The sequence below is a fragment of the Triticum dicoccoides genome, chromosome 1B, assembly GCF_002162155.2.
Source record: "Triticum dicoccoides isolate Atlit2015 ecotype Zavitan chromosome 1B, WEW_v2.0, whole genome shotgun sequence".
Lineage (NCBI taxonomy): Eukaryota > Viridiplantae > Streptophyta > Magnoliopsida > Poales > Poaceae > Triticum > Triticum dicoccoides.
In genome coordinates this window covers 641,484,042-641,503,828 of record NC_041381.1, presented here as the reverse complement: position 1 = coordinate 641,503,828, position 19,787 = coordinate 641,484,042, and the positions used below count along the sequence as shown (strand labels likewise).

At 44.1% G+C, this 19,787-nt stretch overlaps 2 long non-coding RNA genes across 2 annotated transcripts; both read right to left on the bottom strand.

Moving 5' to 3' along the window:
- Window positions 1-14,387: 14,387 nt before the first annotated feature.
- LOC119310788 lies at window positions 14,388-15,922 on the bottom strand. The gene is made up of 4 exons (XR_005150751.1): window positions 15,654-15,922; window positions 14,854-14,933; window positions 14,559-14,670; window positions 14,388-14,474 (listed from the first exon to the last, which is right to left on the bottom strand). It is a non-coding gene; the product is annotated as an uncharacterized LOC119310788 (long non-coding RNA).
- Window positions 15,923-16,352: 430 nt separating this feature from the next.
- Window positions 16,353-18,704, bottom strand: LOC119310780. The gene is made up of 4 exons (XR_005150748.1): window positions 18,516-18,704; window positions 18,058-18,163; window positions 17,774-17,896; window positions 16,353-16,512 (listed from the first exon to the last, which is right to left on the bottom strand). It is a non-coding gene; the product is annotated as an uncharacterized LOC119310780 (long non-coding RNA).
- Window positions 18,705-19,787: the final 1,083 nt, after the last annotated feature.

Below are 19,787 nucleotides of genomic sequence, written 5' to 3'. Positions count from 1 at the left end.
AGGCTTCTGGTAGCTAGAGGGGGTAACGGACGGGGTTTGGGTGCCGGAGATGGCCTCACCGGAGCGAATCGAGCTGGTGGCCGAGGCGGAGCGAGGTGGCCGGAGTCGAGGAAGAAGGGCCCCTCGAGGCTCTTCTAGTTGCTGGTCGGGGTCCAGTGAGGTGGTGGAGGTGTGCGGGGGCGAGAGGGAGCTTAGGGGCGCTATATATAGTCGGCCCGAGGCGGTTGCCGCGAACGGGATAAGTCCGGCGAGTGATTACGGCGGCGTTGTGGTTGGGCAGTGGGATTAGGGGCTTGGGCAATGCCGTTGAGGTCCACCGGTTCCATTTAGGTGCTAATCGGCCTGGGATTTGATACTAGGGGCGAGTTCGACAGAACGGGACGGCGCGGGCCCGTCGGCGGCAGTGAGCACATTCCGTGCTTGCCGGGCCACGGCGACGGTGCCACGGGCGTGCGCTGGCATGCATGAGGCCACGCGGAGAGCAGAGGGGCGTTGGGCGGCACCGAACGACGTTGAGCCGCCGTTCCGTCCCCTGTCGGCTGCCACGGGAGGTCCTGACGCCGCAGAAGACGCCGGCGAGGGCGGGCCAGCGTGCCTCCGACGCCAGGAAGAGGCCAAGTGCGCCGTGTGGTGCTCCAGACAGTAGGAAGAGGCGGCGAGGAACGTGCCAAGTGCACTGTGAACGCGTGAGTGAAGCTGACGAACGAAAAATGACACTGAATTCTGAATCTTTCTGAATTTTGAACAGCAACAGTGCATGCAAGGTGTTCGACAGAATGAATTTGGCCTCTGGTGATTTTTCCTTGAGCTGATTTTTGGTGGAGTGGCTTCTCATTGCTCCAGTAGGCTGCATGATTTTTGGTGGAATTTTTGGAGGAGTGTAGATATGAATTTCATTAAATTTGGCAAATCTGGTCCAAACTTGCAGAGACTGAATTTTGAAAAATTTGAAAAGAGGAGGAGTGGATCAAGATGGTTCTGGGTTGTGGGTACAAAGGACTATCTAGGACAGTTGGTTTGGGATAAAAACTCAAAGGCAAAGTGGTACTTGCTTTGAAAATCACTAAGGCTCAAAATAATTTACAGAATTGATTTGAGAGGAAAAATAATTAGAATAAAATCCAAAACTTGCTTGGATTAGTTGGGACAGAGAATTTAGGCTGATTACAAGGAGTAGGGGAGGTTTTGGAGGGGTTTTACCACATGGGCAAAAATGCCAAGTCATGGGTGGTTTCCAAGATATGAAAATCCCAAATTTTCATAGAGTTTCATTTTAAAAGAAAAACAAATTAAACTCCCAAAATAATTTGAGAGGGAACCAACAGAGAAGAAGTTTCAAAAGATCAAACACCAAAGTTTGAGAAAAATAAAATCCTTGCCAAAGCAAAGGAAGTTTTTAAGAGGAAGGTTTTCTGAAGAAAAAAAATTTAAATGGCCTCTTTTCAAAAACCACAAAGTTTTTTTTTGATGAAAACCAAATTAAAATTTTGGAGTGTCACAACACCTACCCCCTTAGGAAAAATCTCATCCCCGAGATTTCAGCTGATCCTTAAGTAAGTGTGGATGCTCTGTCCGAAGAAAATCCTCGCTTTCCCAAGTTGCTTCACTGTCGTTGTGTTTGCTCCATTGGACTTTGAAAACTTGATGGTCTTCTGTCGGGTCCTCCTTTCAGACTCCTCTAATATTCTTACGGGACGTTCCCGATAAGTGAGGTCTGGCTGCACGTCAATGTTTTCATGGGATACTTGTTTCTCTGGGTTGCTTACGCACTTCCTCAATTGCGAGACATGGAACACGTCGTGGACATCGGATAATTCCTCGGGTAAGTCTAGCTGGTAGGCTACAGTGCCTCTTCGTGCCACTATGCAGAATGGTCCAATGAATCTTGGTGCTAACTTTCCTTTAATCTTAAACCGTTGCAGGCCTCTCATAGGGGATACTCTCAAGTATACGAACTCACCGGGTTCGAAGCTGACCCTATGATGTTTCTGATCATAATAACTCTTCTGTCGACTTTAAGCGGTCTTAAGTCGGTCTCTGATTAGCTTGACCTTTTCCTCGACTTCTCTGAGCATGTCTGGTCCGAAGATGTGGCTGTCTCTGGTCTCTGACCAATTTAACGGGGTACGACATCTTCGTCCGTATAAAGCCTCAAATGGTGCCATTTGTAGGCTGGCCTGGTAGCTATTGTTATACACGAACTTGGCATATGGACGGCTTTCTTCCCAACTGGTTCCATATGTGAGGACACATGCTCTCAGCATGTCTTCTAAAACCTGGTTTACGCGTTCTGTTTGTCCATCAGTTTGTGGGTGGTATGCGGTACTGAAGGCTAGTTGGGTTCCCAGAGCCTGTTGTAAATGTTCCCAAAATCTCGAGACGAACTGAGTGCCTCTGTCGGATATTATAGTCTTCGGGTCTCCATGCAGACATACTATACGGGAGAGATAAATCCTGGCAAGCTTCTGAGTGTTGTAGGTCGTCTTTATTGGAATAAAGTGTGCCACTTTGGTTAACCTGTCAGTGATGACCCATATGGCATCATTCCCGTGTCGTGACCGAGGTAGTCCAACAATGAAATCCATCCCTATTTCATCCCATTTCCACTCAGGTATTTTGTTCGGTTGCAGTAGTCCGGCTGGTCTCTGATGCTCAGCTTTTATGCGTTGACATGAGTCGCAACATGCAATGAAGGTGGCTATGTCCCTCTTCATACCGTGCCACCAAAATCTTTCCTGAATATCCTTATACATTTTGGTTCCTCCAGGGTGGATTGAATATGGAGTGGTGTGTGCTTCAGCTAAAATTTGCTGTTTAAGGTCTTCTATGTTTGGCACGCAGAGCCTTTCTCCGTACCATAATATTCCTTCATTGTCTATGACGAATTCCGAGGCCTTGCCCATACTCAACTTTCTTTTGATGCCTTCAATGCTGGTGTGACCGGGCTGAGCTTCTTTGATTTTCTCCACAAGGTCGGGTTCTATTTCCAAGTTTGATATGGTGCCTTCTGCTACCATTATCAAGTTGAGCTTGGCAAATTCTTGTTGGAATTCGGGCCTCAAGCTGTGCAGCTTGTTTTCGTCGGAGCTGGGGTTCTGACTAAGAGCATTGGCCACTACATTTGCTTTTCCTGGATGGTAATGGATACCAACATCATAATCCTTTACTAACTCCAACCAACGTCGTTGCCGTAAGTTTAGTTCTGGCTGTGTGAAAATATATTTGAGACTTTTGTTATCCGTATATATTTCACATCGATTCCCAAGTAAGAAATGCCTCCATTCCTTGAGTGCATGAATAACTGCTGCCATTTCTAAGTCATGAGTGGGATAGTTTTCCTCATGCTTGCGAAGTTGCCTTGAAGCGTAGGCGACAACCTTGCCTTCCTGCATCAACACGCATCCGAGACCCTTTCTGGACGCGTCACAATATACTTCAAAATTCTTGTGTATGTCGGGTACAATTAATACCGGTGCTGTCGTTAACTTCCGCTTTAGCTCTTGGAAACTTTTCTCGCAGGCTTCTGTCCATTCAAACTTCTTATCTTTCTTGAGCAACTGTGTCATAGGCTTGGCTATGGTGGAGAATCCTTCAATAAATCTGCGGTAATATTCTACCATTCCCAAGAAACTCCGTATGTCCGTTACGCTGGCTGGTGACTTCCAGCCAAGTACGGCCTTGACTTTCTCTGGGTCCACTGCGATACCGTCTTGGGTCAGCACGTGGCCTAGAAAGCCTACTTGTCTTAGCCAAAATTCGCACTTGCTGAACTTGGCATACAATTGGTGTTTTCTTAGCTCTCCTAGCACAATCCTGAGATGTTCTGCATGCTCTTCTGGTGTCTTGGAGTATACCAGAATATCGTCGATGAATACCACGACGAACTTGTCCATAAGCTTCATAAATACTTTGTTCATGAGGTGAACAAAATATGCTGGGGCGTTAGTTAATCCAAATGGCATCACTGTGAACTCGTACAATCCATATCTGGAGGTGAAGGCTGTTTTGGGGATATCTTCCGTTCGTACCTTCAATTGATGGTATCCTGACCTTAAGTCAATTTTTAAGAATACCTTGGCCTGAGCGAGTTGATCAAACAAATCGTTTATCCTTGGCATCGGGTATTTGTTTTTGACTGTGACCATGTTAAGTGCTCGATAGTCAATACACAATCTCAGCGTTCCATCCTTCTTTTTGGCAAATAAAATTGGTGATCCCCAAGGTGAGGAGCTGGCTCGAATGTATCCCTTGTCCAGTAATTCCTTTATTTGTTTCTTCAACTCGATCAACTCGGATGGTGCCATTCTGTATGGTTTCTTGTATATGGGGGTGGTTCCTGGTGCTAGCTCAATGCGGAATTCTATTTCTCGATCTGGTGGCATGCCTGGTAGTTCTTCAGGGAATACATCTGGAAATTCACACACTACTGGAACCTTGTTTAGCTCAGAAACGTCCACCTTATTTAATCTCGGTTGCCGGGGTATTTTTCCTTCCTTGGCTGATACTCTTATTGTCTTCCCTTGGTGGTGTGTGAGAATTACGGTCCTGTTGAAACAGTCGATAAAACCCTTATTGGTGGTTAGCCAATCCATCCCTAGGATGACATCCAGTCCTTTATTTTCCAACACAATAAGATTTGCGTGAAACTCCAATCCTTCGAACTCAATGACCACATTCTGACAGTAATTCTGAGTAACTTGCTGAATCCCAGGGGACTTGATGGTCATGGATTTCTCCAAGGGAAGCATCGAAAAATTATTTTGCAAAGCAAAACTTTTTGAAATGAAAGAGTGAGAAGCTCCAGAATCAAACAAAACCATTGCAGGTATTGTGTTGACAGGAAACGTACCGAGTACGATATCCGGAGCATTTTGTGCCTCCTCTTTGGTTACGTGGTTCAGATGACCCTTCCTGTGGTTATTGTTGGGATTGAAATTGTTTCTCTTGGGCGCGGAATTGTTGCCGCCGTTGTTCGGCTTTGGGGTTGAATTCCTTGGCTTGGGGCACTGTTTGGCATAGTGCCCTTCTTCTCCACAAGCGTAACAAGTAACGCCGGGGCGATAGGTGAATTCCTTGTCCCTTGCATGAAAATTCTTGATTGGGCGTGAGACATTGGATGAGGATTTGTGTGTCCCACCCTTTTGAAAATCTGTCTTGCTTCGGTGATTGCGAGCATGGTTAGTCTGGTCCCTTTTTCGCTTGCGAATGTCTTCCAGACTGCGTCTCTCATTTTCCAGAGTAATGGCTTTGTCCACCAGTGTTTTAAAATCAGGAAAGGTGTGCACGACCAGTTGGCATTTAAGCGCGGGCGCTAGACCATCAAGGAATTTCTCCATCTTCTTGATTTCAGTCATACGCTCTTCATTGGCGTAGCGGGACAATAGAGTAAATTGACTGTTGTAATCTGACACTGTCATGTTCCTTTGTTTGAGGTCATCGAACTCTCTCTTCTTGATTTTCATAATACTCTTAGGAATGTGTGCACCACGGAAACCTTCCTTGAAATCATCCCAGGTTATGTCATTTTCGTTGGGATGCATGTGCAGAAAATTCTCCCACCACGATGCGGCTGCTCCTGTGAGATAGTGCGGAGCATACAATACCTTTTCGGGGTCTGAACATTTTGCAATAATTAATTTTCTCTCCATATCTCGAAGCCAGTCCTCGGCTTCAAGAGGTTTGTCAGTGTGAGAAAATGTTTGAGGACGTGTCTTCTGTAGCTCAGATAACTTGGAATGCTGCTGATACTGTCCATGGTGATTTCCCATGTTGATGACTTGGTTCATCATTTCCCGATGTTGTTGCTGACTCTGCTCATAAAGGCGGCACATTTGTGAAAGTGCCGATTCACTGCCCTGTTGGCTTGACTGTCCCTGAGTGAACTCGTTGCTGGGTTGTGCATCAAAATTTTCCTCTGGTGGAATTGGCATGGAGCGAGTCCAAGGACGAGACATTTTTCACTCTGGGGATATATTTGTAAACCCCATAAGAAAAGCGGAAAGAGTCACAAAAACAAATCCATAAAATGCATAAAGTTGGCAAATACAATTAAATAACCAAGCTTACTTAAGAAAAACAAATCGACTTGCGCACGGAGAAGGACTGCTCATTACATATCTTACACGCGGGCGGTAATTATACAATACATCACTCAGGATATGCATACATAATCCTGACATGTTATTTAGGCTAGTGCACTTCTCCAGATCCTACATGATGCGCAAACAGGCTACTTCTCACAACCTATGTACATATCTTACAAAGCGGTACATTACATGGCAGCTAGGCGTACTCAGGCAGAGATGTTGACGACCTCCTTTGCCCTGCCGAGGGCGAGGCGTAGCGAGGTTGGGGACTCGACTTCCTCCTCGCTAATGGGCTCCATACGTGTAGTGTTGCGCAGAGTGGACGGAGCGGTTGCCAGGGGCGGAGCTATACGTACAGGAGTGGGTGCGAAGGGTGGTGCAGTGCGCGCTGGGGTGGGCGCAATGACTTGGTTGAATTCTTCAGTAGAAGGCAGGCGACGAGTAGGCGTATAAGATGCTGAGGACGAGACCAAAGTCAGTGGCGGTGCGATGGGTAGGAGCTCCCTCCTGTTGGCAGCACAGCCATGAACTGAGTCCATGCGGGAAGCTACGAAGTCGTCCACCAGGTTGTCGAAGGCTGCCTCCAGGGCCCGGAGATACGCAATGAGCATCTCAAAAGCCTCGTCTCGTTCTCCTCTGGGGCAGGAGTATGCGTAGTGACAGGTGTAAGGCACATGGCACGGAAGATAACGGTAATGACGAGTCTTCATCACGGGGAGGACATCCCTGAGACGAGCTATCGCCTCGCGGGCTGCCATCTGCATAGCATGCCTCTCCATAGGCATGGCTCTTCCCACGAACCGGAAGCGGCGTAACTCACCACGCCCTCCCTTGAACTGCACCGCGGCCTGGTGCATGGTCAGACTGTCGTTGACTCGGTGCTGGCAGAGTGTGAAAACTGGGCGCACAGATGGCCCCATCGCGACCTGAACGATGAAGGAAAGAAGCTTGATGAACCCATTGGGCACGTTGGCGAAGGTCTGAGACTCGCAGCTGTTGTCGGCCATCTACAAAAGTAGGCAAAAATTCTGCATGGTCAGATCATAAATTTATGCTGACTGACAGAAAATGACTACAATTGAAAAAAATATAAATTAGCTCTATCATGCTAATAACCAATTAGCGATCGCACCTAGTGGCTTCCTACAGTCAGCCTGGCTCTGGTACCAAGCTTGTCACGACCGGTTTTCCAATAAAAATATTTATTGAGAAACCAATCTTTTGAGTCCAGTATGAGAGAAATCCTCCTTACTGGTAGACAAATTCTTGATACAATAAGCCAGTAGCATAAAATATATTATAGGGTCGAACTACGGTTGCTCAACCAGATTATTATAAACACGCCAATAAATATACATATTGGCGGACATGACACAGTGGTGTGGAGGCATACTACTGACTCGAGGATAGGGCGGTGCTGGAGAAAAACACAGCGGGGAGAGAAATACAAGACTCTAAGTCTGTCATCTCATCGAGCGTCGAGGTGAGGCTCGATGAATTTATTTGGTAGCGGAAGCGGATATAAAACAGTGACCAAATCCAGGGTCGCACGAGACTGACTGGGACTCCTCTAGGTGTCGGACTCGCTATCAAACTCTTCATCCATGAGATCGCCTTCGTCAGCATCTGGCCAAATCAACAAGCCAGTGAGTACTTTGAAAGTACTCGCAAGACAGTTCGGACGTAAGATATAACAAATGCATGCATGGATGCGTCATGAATAATTCACCAATGTACATTCAAAAATTAGCATAACAAGGTAAGTAAAAGGGAAACGGCGGTAGTCCGCCTGAAATCCCAACAAAACATAAATAACTACCGATCGGGTGTCTGAAGCAACGCCTCGAAAGGTGAATAAATAAATATAAGGAAATGATGCCACAGTCGGGCGTCTTAGCGACACCACATAAAGGGCTTTAAAAGAAATACCACAGTCGGACGTCGGGGCGACATCACAGAAAGGGCTTTAAAAGAAATGCCACCGTCGGACGTCGGGGCGACATCACAGAAAGGGCTTTAAAAGAAATGCCACAGTCGGACGTCGGGGCGACATCACAGAAAGGGCTTTAAAAGAAATGCCACAGTCGGACGTCGAGGCGACATCACAGAAAGGGCTTTTAAAAGAAATGCCACAGTCGGACGTCGGGGCGACATCACAGAAAGGGCTTTTAAAAGAAATGCCACAGTCGGACGTCGGGGCGACATCACAGAAAGGACTTTTAAGAGAAATGCCACAGTCGGACGTCGGGGCGACATCACAGAAAGGGCTTTTATTCGCAAGAAAATAATACTCATAATAAATGTTCAATTCATGAGAATAAATGGGTTAGTCCATCCACAGGAATAATCATTTAACCGGACTTAGCACTCATGCGATTCACCGGAGTCTCTGTCATCAAAACTGACATTTGATCAGGATAAGATAATATCGATCTAGGACATGGAATAGATGATTTGGAGGAATATATGACTCTGCAGAGTTTGTACAAAATTTTTCCCACAGCTAACGGATTTCCGTAGTCCCGAAGGACTAGTTCCGTTTATGGTATTTCGGAAGAAAACACAGCTAACCAGTACACACCCATCCTACCTCTCGATGCTAGGAATCACCCTAGACATCGTCCAAGAAAAACTTTTGAGACGGGGAGATCACAATCTCGAATAGCATGGGATCAAATTTATATACGCGCGCTCTAAGGGGTGCCCCCCTCTCGGTCCCAACCGGAAACACCCATGCCCCCTGACCGGATGACTGGCTTTAATCCAGGGCCATGGAACCATCATCACGGCCTCTCCTTTTGGTGTGTACCAGAAAAGCGGTTTGCAACTTACTAAACCATATTCCTTGCGGAAAACATGTGGTAGTACAGGGAAGGAAATGAGAGGAACTGGACCGATACGGTTTGACAGTGAAGTCACATAGTCTGGCATAAGACTGGCATGCTACGACACTGCCATCTTACCCATCCTCATGCCAACACATGGCCATTCATACTCACATCCATCCACTTATGGATCATCAAACTCACTTACCTCATTATTGCATAAAATAACGTTCATCGATATGCTCCTCAACATGTCATGAAACTAACTAAATGCAAAACATGCCAAGACACTCATCATATCAAAAGTTCAAACATGCTTGCCTGGTTCAGAGTAGTCGGATCCTAGCTCGGTGAAGTTCGCGGCTCCGTCACCTCCTTCGGTATCTACGGTATAAAGAAAATATATGCGCTATCGTAAATACCAAGGAGTGCACAAAAAGTATTCCAAATATTTTTCAAATAAATCTGATAAAAAACTAGACAAAATTTTAAAGAGAACAGAAAAAGAATCAATCAAAAATACTTTTGTGTTTAAAAGTTATAAGGGTTTTTGTCCAGGGACTCATCTGTAATGAAACAGAAGATTTCCAGGGGCTAGCTTATAAAAACAGAAAACGCTTCGGCAGAAACTACGCCAGCCCAAAGGGAAAGCGCATTTGGCAGAAGGTGTTTTCAAAAAACGCTTCGTTTAGAAAGGACAGAGAGGCTGACAGCGGGTCCCGCCTGTCAGGTTTGAACTTTCAAAAGGGGGGAAACTAAGCTCGTCGGCGCCCGAGAGCCGCGGTGGTCGCCGGCGGCGATCCACGGCGAGGCAGGGGGATCGGAGGGTATCTCCGAGTTCAGGGCGCCATTCCGCGTCGGTTGGTGGTGGTGGTGGTCGCCGGTGAGTACCACGTCGACGGCGAGCCTGGCTCCGGCGGACGACGACTCGGGTGGTTGCGGACTTCATCGGAGAGAGCTGTGAAGATCAAATTGAAGAGTAGGTTAGGCTTCTGGTAGCTAGAGGGGGTAACGGACGGGGTTTGGGCGCCGGAGACGGCCTCACCGGAGCGAATCGAGCTGGTGGCCGAGGCGGAGCGAGGCGGCCGGAGTCGAGGAAGAAGGGCCCCTCGAGGCTCTTCTAGTTGCTGGTCGGGGTCCAGTGAGGTGGTGGAGGTGTGCGGGGGCGAGAGGGAGCTTAGGGGTGCTATATATAGCCGGCCCGAGGCGGTTGCCGCGAACGGGATAAGTCCGGCGAGTGATTACGGCAGCGTTGTGGTTGGGCAGTGGGATTAGGGGCTTGGGCAACGCCGTTGAGGTCCACCGGTTCCATTTAGGTGCTAATCGGCCTGGGATTTGGTACTAGGGGCGAGTTCGACAGAACGGGACGACGCGGGCCCGTCGGCGGCAGTGAGCACGTTCCGTGCTTGCTGGGCCACGGCGACGGTGCCACGGGCGTGCGCTGGCATGCATGAGGCCACGCGGAGAGCAGACGGGCGTTGGGCGGCGCCGAACGGCGTTGAGCCGCCGTTCCGTCCCCTGTCGGCCGCCACGGGAGGTCCCGATGCTGCAGAAGACGCCGGCGAGGGCGGGCCAGCGTGCCACCGACGCCAGGAAGAGGCCAAGTGCGCGTGTGGTGCTCCAGACAGTAGGAAGAGGCGGCGAGGAACGTGCCAAGTGCACTGTGAACGCGTGAGTGAAGCTGACGAACGAAAAATGACACTGAATTCTGAATCTTTCTGAATTTTGAACAGCAACAGTGCATGCAAGGTGTTCGACAGAATGAATTTGGCCTCTGGTGATTTTTCCTTGAGCTGATTTTTGGTGGAGTGGCTTCTCATTGCTCCATTAGGCTGCATGATTTTTGGTGGAATTTTTGGAGGAGTGTAGATATGAATTTCATCAAATTTGGCAAATCTGGTCCAAACTTGCAGAGACTGAATTTTGAAAAATTTGAAAAGAGGAGGAGTGGATCAAGATGGTTCTGGGTTGTGGGTACAAAGGACTATCCAGGACAGTTGGTTTGGGATAAAAACTCAAAGGCAAAGTGGTACTTGCTTTGAAAATCACTAAGGCTCAAAATAGTTTACAGAATTGATTTGAGAGGAAAAATAATTAGAATAAAATCCAAAACTTGCTTGGATTAGTTGGGACAGAGAATTTAGGCTGATTACAAGGAGTAGGGGAGGTTTTGGAGGGGTTTTACCACATGGGCAAAAATGCCAAGTCATGGGTGGTTTCCAAGATATGAAAATCCCAAATTTTCATAGAGTTTCATTTTAAAAGAAAAACAAATTAAACTCCCAAAATAATTTGAGAGGGAACCAACAGAGAAGAAGTTTCAAAAGATCAAACACCAAAGTCTGAAAAAAATAAAATCCTTGCCAAAGCAAAGGAAGTTTTTAAGAGGAAGGTTTTCTGGAAAAAAAAATTAAATGGCCTCTTTTCAAAAACCACAAAGTTTTTTTTTGATGAAAACCAAATTAAAATTTTGGAGTGTCACAAATCCATTCGCATATTACTTGCCTATGATAATCACCATGATATCACCTTGTAACAAATGGACATCAAAAGTGCTTTTCTAAATGGTGAAATAGAGGAGCAAGTCTATGTAAAACAACCTCCCGGCTTTATCAATCCTAAGAAACACAATCATGTCTACAAACTTCGCAAAGCTCTTTATGGTCTTAAACAAGCTCCTAGAGCTTGGTATAAATGCTTAACCAAGTTCCTTATTGAAAAAGGCTTTGAAATTAGGAAAATTGATTCTACACTTTTTACTAAAAGGGTTAATGGAGAATTATTTGTATGCCAAATTTATGTTGATGATATTATATTTGGATCAACTAACCCTCATTTTAGTGAGAAGTTTGGAAAGCTACTGTCAGAGAAGTTTGAGATGTCAATGATGAGTGAACTCAAATTCTTTCTTGGGTTGCAAATCAAGCAAACTAAGGAAGGTACTTTTGTCTCTCAAACGAAGTAGACGAAGGACTTATTCAAGAAGTTCAATATGCAAGAATGCAAAGGTATGGCTACACCCATGACTATTAGTGGACATCTTGATTTGACCAAAGATGGTGAACCGGTTGATCAAAAGGTTTATTGCTCTATGATTGGTTTATTGTTATACCTATGTGCTTCACGTCCCGATATTGTTATACCTATGTTAAAAATCGTTTTCTTTAGTTCAAATTTTTTTGTAATTTTTTTTGTCGAAACGGGGCGTGTAATATATCGTTGGAAAGCTCTTGACATCCACATTACAATCCTATAATTTGTTTTTTACAAAAAAATTATGATTTAAGAGCAATTTTGAAAAAACCGTTTTTTTGAAAACCGAAAACGCGAATCGTATTTTGGACCTAATTTTCAAACGGTTTGTCGGAATTAAGCAAATGAGACGGCGTTGGAAAGCTTGTGAAAATTCGCATATTCCATATATCTACTATTTTTTCAAATTCTATATGATTTAAAAGTAATTTGAAAAACGGTAAAATTCTGGGGAAACATTTTTTCACTATTTTTTGCAAACGGTTTGTCGGATTGACGCAAATGATGCGACATTGGAAAGCTATGGAAAATGCGTAACTTTTGCGTATAGAAAGTTTTTTCTAATTCCTTATGGTTTAAATACGAATTAAAATACGGTTAAAATTGGTTTCGAACGCGGTTTTTTAAAAAGTTTGTCGAAATGGGGCAAATAATATACCGTTGGATAGCTATCGAAAATGTGAAACTTAGTCATGTTGGACGTTTTCTTTACTTCGCAACCGTTTAAGAGTAATTTCAAATACGGCGTGACGGATCCTACTGTTTTCTCGTCTGAAAAATAGAGTAGTCGTACTGATATATGTGTATGTTTGTACTGAGCTATTTTTGTACAGTAATTTTGAATGGTTCCAAAAAACTATACTTGTACTCATGTTTGCATGGGTTTGTACTAAGCGTGTTTTCACTAATTAGATTTTGCTCTATTTTTTGGGTAATTTTTTTCTCGTAAGTTTTCAACAGTGTACTGTATCCTAGCCCGAACTTGCATGGTTTTTATTGTTGAACTGAATGTTATTTTTTTGCCAAATTTTTTTAGCGTGTTTCTTTTTTTTGGAGTCAATTTTTTTGCAACGAATGTTCTAGATTTCTCTTGTTTTTGCAACTTGAACTTTTTACCATTTTAAACTTTTACCAACTTGAATTATCATGTGTGGATGAGCACTTGAACTTGTATAATTTAAAATTTTCTGTTTTAATTCTTATTTGTTTTCTTGTCCGAACTTATGGTATCATTATCATTGAACCTGCGTGGTTTCTGTAGCTGAACTAAAATCCATGTTGTCTGTGAAAATCAGGAAAATTGCATCTACTCAATGGGCCATGATGCAAGCATCGCCGCCGGCAATACTTGGCGCACCAGAGAACCCGCAGTGCTGGATTTGTCAAGAGAGAACCGACGGCAGCACATCCCATGCCTTTTTTCTGCAGCATCTACACTTGGTTTACCAACTCACACACACACAAAATTAATAACAAGTTGGCACACGACCTGATAACAAGAGCACACATGAACTGACAAACAAGAGCACACCGGTGATTAACATAATATAAATCCATTGTCGTTTTTTCCATTTGTTAAGTTGCTTTTTTCCTTCGAACCTTTACTGCTATGATTTTTTTTGCAAATTTGTCCCCTTCAGTCAGAACTTAGGCAATTTTTAATTTTTAATTTATGGTACTTATGGTACTAGAGAGTTTGTACTTCTCAAAAAATAATCACTGAATGTTCTTTTAGTTTTAGTTTTTAATTTTCTTTCTCATCCTTATCCTTACTGTCAATGTCATCACCATCGTACTTTTATGGTTTATATAGTTGAACGGACTTACATTTTTACCATTCCTTCTTTTAAAAACTTATGTTTTCCTCTCCAAAACATCCTACCTGGCGAGAATATTCATGAACAAACAATATTTCTTCTATGTGGAATACACAAGATCTCCTCAAATGGGCCATGATGCAGGCATCACCGCAGGCAATACTTGGCGCATCGGAGAACCTGTACTGTTGGGTTTGTCGAGAGAGGACCGAGGGAACACGTCGGCGTTGGGGTGGCGGATGCAAGTATTGGAGTTCAGCCTAAAATCACAAGATAATGATTCAAAATGTAATTTTAAATCTTAATACCGACGACTATTTGATCCAGTTTCCTTTACATACAAGATTCATTCAGTCCTACACAAGTAATGCCCAACCACCTTCACTTGAAACAACCAGCAACCACAATCTGCTGGAACTCAACTGGAGCACAAACTCCACCTCTAAAACAATCTGGTGTCCCAGTTTGTTTACCATATTCATTTACATTACATTGCAGAAAAACAATTCCATCGAGCTAGTTCAGTTCATGTCAAGCACCATCAAGCAACAGGATCACGTGTGGAAGACGATGGGCGGCTCGCGCATGCGGGCTTGAACTGCTGGCCAGCTGCCACTGATGGCTATCAATCATGCAAAATCTTGACCAAAAAATCACATTTTTTCACATGAAAACAAACTCTTGAACTTGCTCCACGACAATCTTTGAACCTCCTACAACAACGGTATATATATCATACATTATTCTTCTCTCTTTGTTCAATCATGCACCCAAAAAATTAAAACACAACAAAATACCAGTTGTTTGGCTCCCAAACCTCCTGCATATTTTTTTGAACTGATGTTCTTTCTGTCATTGTACTGTTGTTGAACAAACCACTCCGCTGCCAAGTCTGCACCCTTCAAGTACCTGCATGAGCACATTTTTTTTAGAATAGTACAAGATAGTAAGGTTGCAAGTTCAAATTGTCAATAAAAATATTAGGTTTTGAACTGCTCATGAACATGCATCAATAAAAAAATATTAGCACCCCCCGTTTTGTCAATAAGAAGAAAGCAAATTAGAACACAAAGTAAGAAGAAAGTAGAGCACCAGTGCTTGTGCGGCATGGATCCGTCAACCGTTTTGCATCCTAGTTCCAGCCAGCATGAGCTAGCACCTCCTGGATCGAGCTGCAGTAGTGCGACACAACGCATCAGAGAGATAAAAAGGTGAGTAGCAGCATGTGCAAGAAGGGGAGAAAGCAACTATAGCACACGAGCATCCACGGGCAGACAAAGATGCAGGAACTTCTCTCCACTTGAGACTAAACTTATATAATTTTTATTGTTGAACTTTCAGATATCTTTACAAGAACTGCATGGTTTTAGTGTTTTGCTTTTACCTCGTTGCTTCTTTGAACTTACAAAATAAACTTTGTTACATGCGCTCATTAACATAACCACACACACCTGTTGTGCTATAGAAATATCATGGAAACACAAAGGAAACTTGACTTACGATTGGTAAGTAGATGTACTGAAAAGAATTCAAAATATGAACTAAAAACAATTGAAGCTCTTCAAAAGCATCCAGGAGAGATAACAAAAAACTAAAACACACGGGCGACACAGTTACTAGAACCGGGCCATAAGGACTAGAACCAAAACTATCAATATAAGTTGATGTTTTTTTGTAGGATTTTGGGAATGAGAATACCTGTTTTTTTTGCAATTATATAAAAGTTTTAAAATGTGTACTACTCCATAACAAATGTTTATACTGCACATGCCTGTAAATATTAGCTTTTTATTTGGCAACAAAGAAACATCAAAAAGGATATTTCATTTCTTGTAAGCATATCAACAAACAGCTTGATAGCAGCAGGAATTGAATAAGTTCTTAGTTCTTACCATTGGGGACCTGCCCACTTGCGTGATTTGACGTCCACTCGTGCGAGTAGACCTGACGCACACACCATCGGGGACCTGCCCACTGTGCGAGATCGAACTGAACCCGCTCGTGATGCCAAGGCCAACTGAACTTACGATCTCTCCAGATCTCAACTGATTGTGTTACAAATATACACACAAATCCAAACGAGCTCATGTGAGTGCATATTAAAAAGATAATTGAGTTCATCTATATTAACCGGAGAAGTTCAAACAGAAACTTTTCTTGAAAAAATGTACTATTTTTGCTATAACAACTATAGTCATCTTGCCAACCATGTATATTTAACTGCTTAAAAAGGTAATCAAGTTCATGTATATTAACCCGAGAAGTTCAAAAAGAAACTTTTAATAATAATGATATTCATCTTGCCACCCATTCAGTTTTTGCTGTACAAAATTCAAACATTTAAAATTTTTGTACTGTCGTGGGGAAGCCTCAGTTCTTTGACAAACACTCTCATGTTCTTTGACAGTTTTAATTTTGTCTGCACTTACCAGTTTCCCGATTTCAAACATACATAATTTTATACCCCAAACTTCTACACATTTATTTAATTTCTCAGGAACAAAAAACGAAGGAGTCTGGACTCAAGAAATATAGAAAGAACAAAACCATATGTGTGAACTTATCTAGAGGCTTTTGCTGAACAGAGGAGACGAGATGGCGCAGGAGCAAAACCCGACTCCTTGAATATACAGTAGCTATGCTATCAATACTTCTTTGAGTTCTTATTTCTGAACCTTCATAGTAGTAATATATGTACTGTGCGATACACAATTCTGTCGTTGAGCAACTGATCTAGGAACAAAAACACTCCTGCAGTGCACACACCAAATCATGATAAAAATAGAGGCAGCAAGAAGCAATCACCAGTATATTGAGATGTCCAACTACATGCACCATCTCAATATAGTATAAAAATGAATCAATAGTAAGAAACAAGGTAGTAACAATCCTAACTCTACATAGTTTTGGGATTTGTAGAAGTCTGAACATGGTATCATAGTTAATTATTTACTGTGTAAGGAGGATGTGTTTACACACACCTATAATTCAGAATTGAATTGAACGACCCATTTTTCTTGTACTGAAGCTTGTTTTTAGAATTCGTATGAGTGGGTTATTAAACACATGCATTAGCATTGAGGAACACTAGAAAAAAGGACACCGCTATACAAGAACTTCAGTGGACAGATCCAGAGGAGAAATCCTCAAGCAAAAATCAAGAGAGGTCGCTATCTCCATGGAAGATGCCAACGAATTTGCCATGGAAGGGCCTCCCACTCCCCTACTCTATCACCTCCCACTCCCTGCACACAGAAATGCAGACCAGAGAGAGAGGGGATGAGAGGGAGATGACTGAGACAGATCGAGGGCGGACACGGGGTGGCTTGCACGCAGCTCTTCTCGCGACCGACAACAGAGTGTGATGTTGTACTGTCGAGGCAAAGTTCCTGGACACGGGGTGGCTGAATTTTTCTGACATACTGGACCACAACTTGAGCTTCGTGTTCCGGCCACGAGCCCATAAAAGATGACCCTTAGTTTATCTAGTAACTCATCATTAGTCTGCAAGAAGCTCACAAATTGTACTATTTTTATATATGACATTTCTTTGAATTCCCATGGTAGTAATCCATGTTGTCTGTTTTTTTAACCAGAAAACTAAGCAAGATTGCTTGCTGAAGGCAACATTTTTTCATATAGTAAGACATATGAAAGATAATATATAAAGGCCATTGGAGAAAGAATTAGCAAAACCAAAACAAAAATATATGTTACCAGAACTGAAAGCAATGATTTTTCAAACTTTTAGGTGAGAGACATGGTGCTCTAATCCAATTGCATATATCTAAAACTCCATAAGCGACTTGAACTGATGCATAACAGTATGAGTGCAGAATTCTTGTAAGCATAAGAAAATACGCAACACGGTGGTGGGCTGATATCTATGGTTGCTTGATTGTTCCGTGGATGGATTCCAGTACTCCCGTATACTAGTGTATGTGAAGCAACAAGAATGATTGGCCTTTTTTTATAGAAAATCAAAATGGAGAGTACTGAATCTTGCACTTACCATTATAATTTTCGGGATTCAACTTGTTGTGGAGTTAGAGGGGAAATCCACACATGGCAGCACGTTCAGTTGAAAATGGAGGAGAGCAGAACACATCCGTAGAATATAAAAGATGAACACGACCTGACAACAAGGACACACATGAACTGACTGACAAGAACATACCAGTCATTAACAGATTATAAATGGTGACAACACATCATAGCAGCTTGCGATGACAGCAGATTAGAACAACACGTTCAGCACAAAATACATTGTAGGTGTGCATTGGAGCTTTCCATTACCTCGTGGTGTGCTTGCCCGCCAAAGCCGAGGTGTTCCTTCTGCATCCCTACCACATGCCGCAGCGCCGAAGTACAACTGGAGCGACACTCCGCACTCGACCTAGGTCTAGCACCAACAATTCAGCAAGAGATGACATATGTAATCCAATTAGTTTTCCCAAATTCTTAGTTCAACAATTACATACTAGTATCCCAATCCCGAACAAACTAGATTACATAGGAATAGCACCAACAAGGTAAACTAGATTATACTTCAGATGTGAGTTTTTCTTTTTGAACTTCTCTGGTTCCCTTCTCTGAATTGTTGTAGTAATTTGAACTTGTAGCCTCGATGGAGAACTAGACTCGAACTTGTAGCCTCAGTGGCGCACTAGACTCGAATTTGTAGCATCGGTAGTCAGAATTGTTGAGCTCGGACGGGCAAGGGAGGTAGAGCTGGACTTTGGTAAGCACCGTACCTGGACGGGGACTGCGCTGAAGCAGTGCACGGGGGCTGGTTCCCAACCACACAAGGAGAAGCAGTCGGGAGGAAGCACGGGGGAGGCGGTGGTGCCCATGTTAGTGAACGACCGTGAAGTGGAGGTGGGTACCTGGAGTCACGGCGGAGGCAGTCGGGAGGAAGGCCGCCGTCCCTCCAATCCGGGGGTGGGCGGCGATGCTTGAATCCGTGGATGGGCACTGACTCTCGAAGCTGGGGGTGGCGGACGGGGAGGGGCCAGCACCCGTCGGCGGGGAGGCTCGCGGGGAGCGGCCGGCGAGCCCATCGGAGGGGAGGCATGCAGGAAGGATCTGGCACCCATCGACGGGGAGGTGCGCGCGGAGGTAGCGGCGCCCGTCGGAGGGAAGGCGCACGGGGAGGGGCTGGCGGCAGCGCGTGTCGGAGGAGCTACCCGTCACGGTGCCGCGGGCTCCCTCGCTCCGGCTGCTGCCGTCGCTCGCTCGCCCGCGACAGCTGCCTCCGGCGGTAGGAGGCGGGTTAAATTGGGCATGGGTCAGGGAGTTTCTAATGTGTTTGCCCGTCGCACCCTTATAGGGACCGAGGGTAACAGATTAATATTCTGTTACCGGTAACAGAATAGTCTAGCCCTATATATATATATATATATATATATATATATATATATATATATATATATATCCTCTATCTAAAGCTTTGATGTATGTTGTCATCAATTACCAAAAAGGGGGAGATTGAAAGCACAAGTGCTCCCTAGGTGATTTTGGTAATTAATGTCAACATATCTCTTGTTGGACTAACACTTTTACCTAGTATATTTTTCAGATAAGTTCAACAATGAAGTGGCATGAACTAAAGGATGTGGAACCCCTTCAATATGCTAAGGATAAAGGATTGGCTCAAGCTTCAAGCTCAAGACTCTACATTTTACATTTTAGTGATCCAAGATCACATTGAGTCTATAGGAAAATCCAATACTATCAAGGAGGGATGAGGTGTTGCTTAATGAGTTTCTTGCTTCATAGTGCTTAGTGATATGCTCCAAAACCCTCAACTACTTTCCCACATCCACATATGACCTAAACCTAAAGTCCAACTCGGCCCCACCGATTCTTTCTATCCGACACCACCGAGTTCAGATGTCATAGCCACTACCACAAACCCTAGGCAAATCAGTCTCACCGATAGGGATCTCGGTCTCACAAAGATGGGATTGTAATCTCTCTGTGTATGTCCATTATCAAAATCGGTCTTACCGAGTTTGAGTAATCGG